At 39.0% G+C, this 6,633-nt stretch overlaps 1 non-coding gene across 1 annotated transcript; it reads left to right on the plus strand.

The window, feature by feature from the left end:
• The first annotated feature begins 967 nt into the window (after nt 1-967).
• trnat-ugu (transfer RNA threonine (anticodon UGU)) lies at nt 968-1,039 on the plus strand. Its single transcript has one exon. It is a non-coding gene; the product is annotated as a tRNA-Thr (tRNA).
• Nucleotides 1,040-6,633: the final 5,594 nt, after the last annotated feature.

Raw genomic sequence — 6,633 nt, forward strand, 5'->3', positions numbered from 1 at the left:
CGTATAATGATATACGTATATTAGAATTTCATTCTAGACAAATTACGGAGCACATTTATACTTCTAAGGTATGCATTTAATAGATGTATATTTTACATCTTTTGCCCACTGGGGAGACACTACAACAGGTAACACCCCATGCGAAACATCATGAGCATCTGTAAAACCTCTCTACCTGCCCGTTCTTCACAGAGACGTGACGAGTGTCTAAAGGGGCATTTTTAGCCGTAGAAACATTTTATCATTCCGTACTTTCCTGTGCAGTCAGGCCAGTTCCACTTCAACTGCTCCCGACAACGGAGGTCATTTTGAAAACAACAAGAGCAAAGGGACACTGCATGTCTGCAGAACATCACGTCTGAGTTTCAGGACAGTAACATCAGAGATTGGAAGCTAGGGAGTTTCAGGTTTGCTTTTTTATTATAGGTTCATGAAAGTCTAAATACCTTTGCAAGAAGTACTCCAGAATCCCAGTCAAATCCAGTACAATTGCTGCACAGATGTGCATTCTACAATTAGAAAACTGTCCGTTTAATCAAACACACCGCATAAAGCATTTCTTAAGCAGGAGATATCGTTTTGGAATGCGTCTTTCTATAAAAATAAAATTACTTCAAGGGCGCTATAAGCAGAGGTGTGAAAGCCTACTCTACAGAAGAACTATATCCAGAGATGCCAAAGAAGTCGAGGTTTCACCACGTGAGAGAATGCATCTCAGAAAATGAAGTTGCAGTCGCTTCCACGCATCATAACACTACTAGGTCAGACAACAAGAGCTGAAGAGCCGCTTTCGAGAGTATTGCGGCCGAACGCTTAAAGAGCTGGATTAAAGCTCCAGTCTTTTCGGGGGCATCTCTTGGAATCACACCGCTGCAGCGTATCTCCTTGTTAAGAATCCCTTTTTTTTTGTTGCTGCCTCCAGATGTAAACCAGATTCAGAAAAGAATAATTTGAAGAACATTATTCGGGTGCGGTGGCCAAGTGGTAAGGTGTTGGTCTTGTAAACCAATGTTTGTGGGTTCAAACCCCACCTGTGCCTGTTTCATTTGTCACTACTTTCCTTGAGTTACAGAGTCTTTAAAAAATTTGCAATGTAGGAGTCTCTATAGTAAGAGAATGTAACTGTTGCCAGTGATTAGTGTTCTTGCATATCATGCCCTGTTTTTTAGTCGACAAAGCCTGTGTTTCTTCACACCCATCTTCCGAATGATCGCCTCAGCATAAGGAAGGAACGTGCGTTTGGTACAGCCCCCACTCCACAGTCTGATCACAAACAGATCGGGTGAGCTGTCAGTCTAGGTTGAAAGTAACGTTCGAAAGCACTAAAAATCTGACTTAGGAACGAGAAGACCGTGTTTTTATAAACAAGTAAACGATAAAATAATATAAGTAATGGGACAGAACATTGCCTGCCTGCAAGACTATGTCATGCTAAATGCCACAAATTGTGTTCGTCCAGTCGTGTCAATTGTCCTAAAGTTAAGGAAAATCAGATTCAACTGGTGCATTCAGCATGCGTTTCTTCAGGATAGTCGAGTGGTTTAAAATAGAAAATTTATAGATTTGTGTCTTTTAAGCTTTGTGCTCCGCTCTCCAAATACAGGCACGGGTTAAAATCCGACTCTTTTTTTACCTGTCTTTACACTGTTTCAGTCTTCTTGTACTCGCTGACAATCACAACAGGAGGAAAACGGAGAAACTGCTTAGCAAGAACATAATGGACATGAAAAAGCTTCATGAGCATGTGAATGTGATTAGCAGCAGTAAGGTATGCATTCAAATGTTGAAACCTCAATTATAAAAACAGCAGAGGAAAGGTGCAGCACAATGCAATTTGTGAGAATTCGCAGGTTTTTATGCTGCTTGGACTTCTTTCAAGCCTATGAAGTGACCCCCGTTTCATTTTCATTTTCAAACCTCAGAGCCGAATAACAAAACAGTTTCATGTGTGACAGCATTCCGTTGGAAATGCCGTTTCCACGATGTATTCGGCGAACCTGAATGAAATATTTTAGTGCTGGCTCAAATGCAAGGAATTTCAGAAAAACCTGGAAAAGCAACGCTTGCAGTAAATGACATAAATTTAAAGCGTGTAGTCGGCATGAACAGAACAACACAATGCTCTGTAAAAATGATCTGAAGCCGCAATTCCTCTTTTATCTAAGGCAGCTCATTCCGATACGATGTTTCTGCATAAGAAATGAGAAATGCCAAACTCCAAACACGTTGTTGCTATTATTGTTACCCCTGCTCCTGTAGTTTTAAACTCTAATCAGTGGGTATGTAATGTTGTAAAGGGGCTGGACTACTTTGTTCCATCCAAATTCCATTATGTGAATTTATTTTTTTGAATATAAGCATTAACAATACAATGCGTGCTCAAAAACCGTTTCTTATTAGCTTAAGAAGCGGCAGTGTTTTGACAAAGTGTGGTATTCGAAAAGTAAATGCTGAAGTGTTTAATGCTTGTGAGCAGATCTCCCACAATTTAGACAAACTCTTGTTCGGTCGATGATTTCAGATCAAAATCTGAATCAAGTGGAAAGAAAGCTGAATTCCGCAAAGGTCATAAGGCACTGGGTATCACTGTTACACCATCAGGTCATGCTAGGAGGATTTGGGGGATCAAACTGACACAGAGGGACACAATGTGGGGACTGAACCCACAGTTCTGAGATTAAGAGATTCATGCTTTATCAACTGCGCCTATTTATTGCTAGTGCTACAGCAGTAATGTTTCTGGGTGTGGATGAACATGACATAGTAGGCTGATAGCAGGAACACATGGCCCACAATCACTGACAATATCACTATCAGATTTGGCTGCAGTATATTGTGTTGGGAGCAGCAATATCTTTCCTGTAGAGATAGGAACATCCAGAGTGGAGACGCCGGCGAATGAAAACGAAGCTTCATATAGTACGTGCGCGCTACCACTGAATTAAACTCCCGATAGTGAACTTTTTCTGCAGGTCTTTAATTGTGTTAGGAAGAGTGAACAGTCAACAGAGCGCATTTTAAAGGCCAAAGCAAGACAATTAGATGTGAAGAGAATTCAGAACAGGAGCCTCTGCTTCTCTGTTTACTGAGCTTTCGGTGAACGTCAAAGTGAAAGACAAATTCACTATTTTCACTTTTTAATTAAGGAACAAGAAAACACCATCCTTCGAGCCGGATTCAAAACAGCGACATAACAATCGCCCACTGCTTTTTTAAACAGTTTTACGCTCTAGCAACTGAGCTATCGAAAGGTCGACTCCAAACGCACACGTTTTGTCATACGCGTAGCCCAATGTAGTGTAGTGTTTCTGTTTATTTAAATCCCAGTTCGACATCAAAATACGCACTCCCATAGTCTTGTTTAGTAGAAGAAATGGACCAGGATTCTACTGAATAATCTTCCAGAGGTCTTACAAAACGTTTGGAGGGACAACAGTGCAGGCGGAAATTGACTCTTTTTCTAGTGGGATCAGTACCATACAAAACCTTTCTTTTGGATTGAGAAGAGGATCATGGTGACACTCAAAACATCCCTGTCTTTGCTTGTTTCGAGGACTTTTGAGCTGCAAACATCGGTTCAAATCAAAACTCTGCTACTGCAGTTGCTTCTTGGAGAGTTTCTTCAAATCTTTCAACTGAATTTCTTGGAATATTGACGATGATACCATACAGATTGTGGTTTTCTTTTGATCGAAAAGTTTATTAAAATATGAGCCTCTTTTACCTTTGTCTTGGGTGTTTCGCAAGGTATAATACTTTCCCTTGCATCCTCAGATAAACATTCTAAATACCACAAAGTAACAATATATGGAATACCATTTATTTTAACATATGTTTTAAAATGTACTCTTATTTAAAGCTACATTTAGTGCTAGGTAAAGATAACGTTGCTAATACTGATGTAGTAGAACTGTAAGATGAATTGATAGCTTTATCTGAGCTAAAAAAGTCCTAAAACGCCTCCTATAACAGGAAAGGACTCGTAGCAAGATTAAACTCCAAACGTTGCTATTACATTATGCATTATGTAAACACGACCCATTTCAGCTTCTGGTGAGTGCAGTTTTTCCAAATGGAATCAAAACTACAGCTCGAATGAAATAAAAAAAGTTTATGTGTCTCCTTGCTGTAACAACTGTGCCAAAACTATTCAGATACATCAGAATAGCATCAAAACGTGACTAGATTTTATTGGATATTAGGAAATGTATTTTTGTGCATTTCCCCCTACGATCATAATACCTTCCTGTTTTCATCGTGTTTATTGTTTCTGCCTGTGATCTCGGAAATAAAGTATGTGTTCACCGAAATATTCCGGGAGTTTGCTGTGGTTTGAGAGGAGTGTATGAAGGTAATAAAGGACCCAGTGGGCATTGATTCGTCGAATATACGTATATTTACGGCGAAATTACGTCTATACGTATATATACGTCGCCTCGACATATAATCAACGTCGAATTGCAACCGTAAAATCGACGACATGAATAAACGCATATATAACGTCGAAAACACATCTAACACAGTGCCTGAGGCTTTTTACTGTATGTATCGTGTGTGCCGCAACTAGGAGTATACGGCACTCTGCACAGTGCACGAAGTAAATTATTTTCACAGTAATTAATTTACACGTGTATAATAAATATAGTAAATATAATAAATTAATTACTGCGAAAATAATTTACTTCGTGCACTGTGCAGAGTGCCGTATACTCCTAGTTGCGGCACACACGTTACATACAGTAAAAAGCCTCAGGCACTGTGTTAGATGTGTTTTCGACGTTATATATGCGTTTATTCATGTCGTCGATTTTACGGTTGCAATTCGACGTTGATTATACGTCGAGGCGACGTATATATACGTATAGACGTAATTTCGCCGTAAATATACGTATATTCGACGAATCAATGCCCACAGCTTGGCATACAAGGGTTTTGCTGAGGGGGTCTTGCCACCTGCCTGAAAAAAAAACAGTAAAATGTTTGAGTGCCTATAGAGTTTCTATTTTTATTTTCTTGAGAAAAGTTGATACCATTTCCTGGACACCCCGTCCCCCATCAGTGCGCGGTGCCCGGGGAAAAATCTGTAGGGGGGCGTCTGAAATTCTGAGGGGGGAGTGATATTTCGGTTGAAACGGAGCTGTACGGTGCAGCTACCCAAATGAAATCTCGCAGCTATGCCATTGATTAGTGCTTCATGATAGAAGATAACGACTAGCAATCTGGTATTTGCGATGAAGTTCAGTTTCACATTTTTTGTCACTCTCACGGTTTGTATTGCCTGGAGCGAAAAGTACCATAAGCATTCATTTTTGCAGCTACATGGACGTTCTGAATCGTTAAGAAAAAAATGTTGTAAATCCAACAGAAAGCACAGACTGCTATAACTAGTCCTAGTTATATAATGATTTTAAGTATAATGATAAACTACTGCAAGGAATCGGTCCACCTGAGCAAACAGGATCGTAATGTTGACACTCAATAACGACACTGATATGTGCAGTTCCTGGACGGATAGCCCTCCTGCCCATCAAACAGACTGAGTGACTGTTCGTGTCATTTAGTGTTGTCTGACCATTGACAAAGTACAACTATTTTTTTAGGGCGCAAATTAAGTTAGGTAAATCTTTTTGCCCAAAACTGAAGGGGCAACATTCCCCCCTCCCCCCGTGATGCCAGGCCTGTCCCCATCCTATTCCATAATGTCATTATATATTATACCATACAACAGTGACCGATCCTTACTAACTGCATGTGTTAAAATTGCACATCAGCTCATAGCAGGGGGCACATAGCTGCGATGTATTATCAATGTTAAATTTCAACCATAATATCGACAACATTAATAAACGCATACATTGAGAAAATATCGAACCCAGCATATTTTCCGGTTATATACCACAATGCATTGCTAGTATTCGTTGGTCACCATTTTGGACACATTTTTCAAACGTAGAACTATATCTGCAAATATCTCAGCAATCCTCTTTTGATGAGTAAGTATGAACAATAATAATACTATCTGAATACGTACAGATCTTTCTTAATATTATTTTGATTAAAATAGTACGTGAATAAGCAATAAAATGGCACATAAAATAGTGTGAATGGGGAAGATGACACAAAATCGTTTTGCCGTTTCTCTTATTCTTATTCTATGTTGTACTTTCAAACTTTGGGTACTCTTTAATTAGGACAGACTTTATTGCTCAACTGCTATGATGCAAGCCAAATTTTATACATTTATTTCAGCTTTGAGCTTAGTAAACCGTTCATTTTTTAGATTATACTAAAGAAGATATTAATCATCATTTATTTGGGAAGTAATATTATATAATTTTCTCCTAGCTGCGGTGCTGAAGTCCCACCCTACATCAACAGAAAAAGAAATAAAGGAGCACGCAATGTGTTACTTGAAGAATGCATATGCAAGGCAGGGGGCCAGGAGATCTGGACTCTGAAAATAATAGGTTTTTGGTTCTAACTGTTAGGACAATTAGACAGGGTTTGCAAATAGTGGACAAAAATCGTGTTAATATTTTTTTTTCTTGGAAATATAGAAGTTGTACATTTTAAAATGTATATTTGAATCAAAATGTGGTTTTGAGTTAGTGTGTTAATGTAATTAGTTTTGTG

Source organism: Lepisosteus platostomus, chromosome 5 (genome assembly GCF_059453375.1).
Source record: "Lepisosteus platostomus isolate fLepPlt1 chromosome 5, fLepPlt1.hap1, whole genome shotgun sequence".
NCBI classification, from domain to species: domain Eukaryota; kingdom Metazoa; phylum Chordata; class Actinopteri; order Semionotiformes; family Lepisosteidae; genus Lepisosteus; species Lepisosteus platostomus.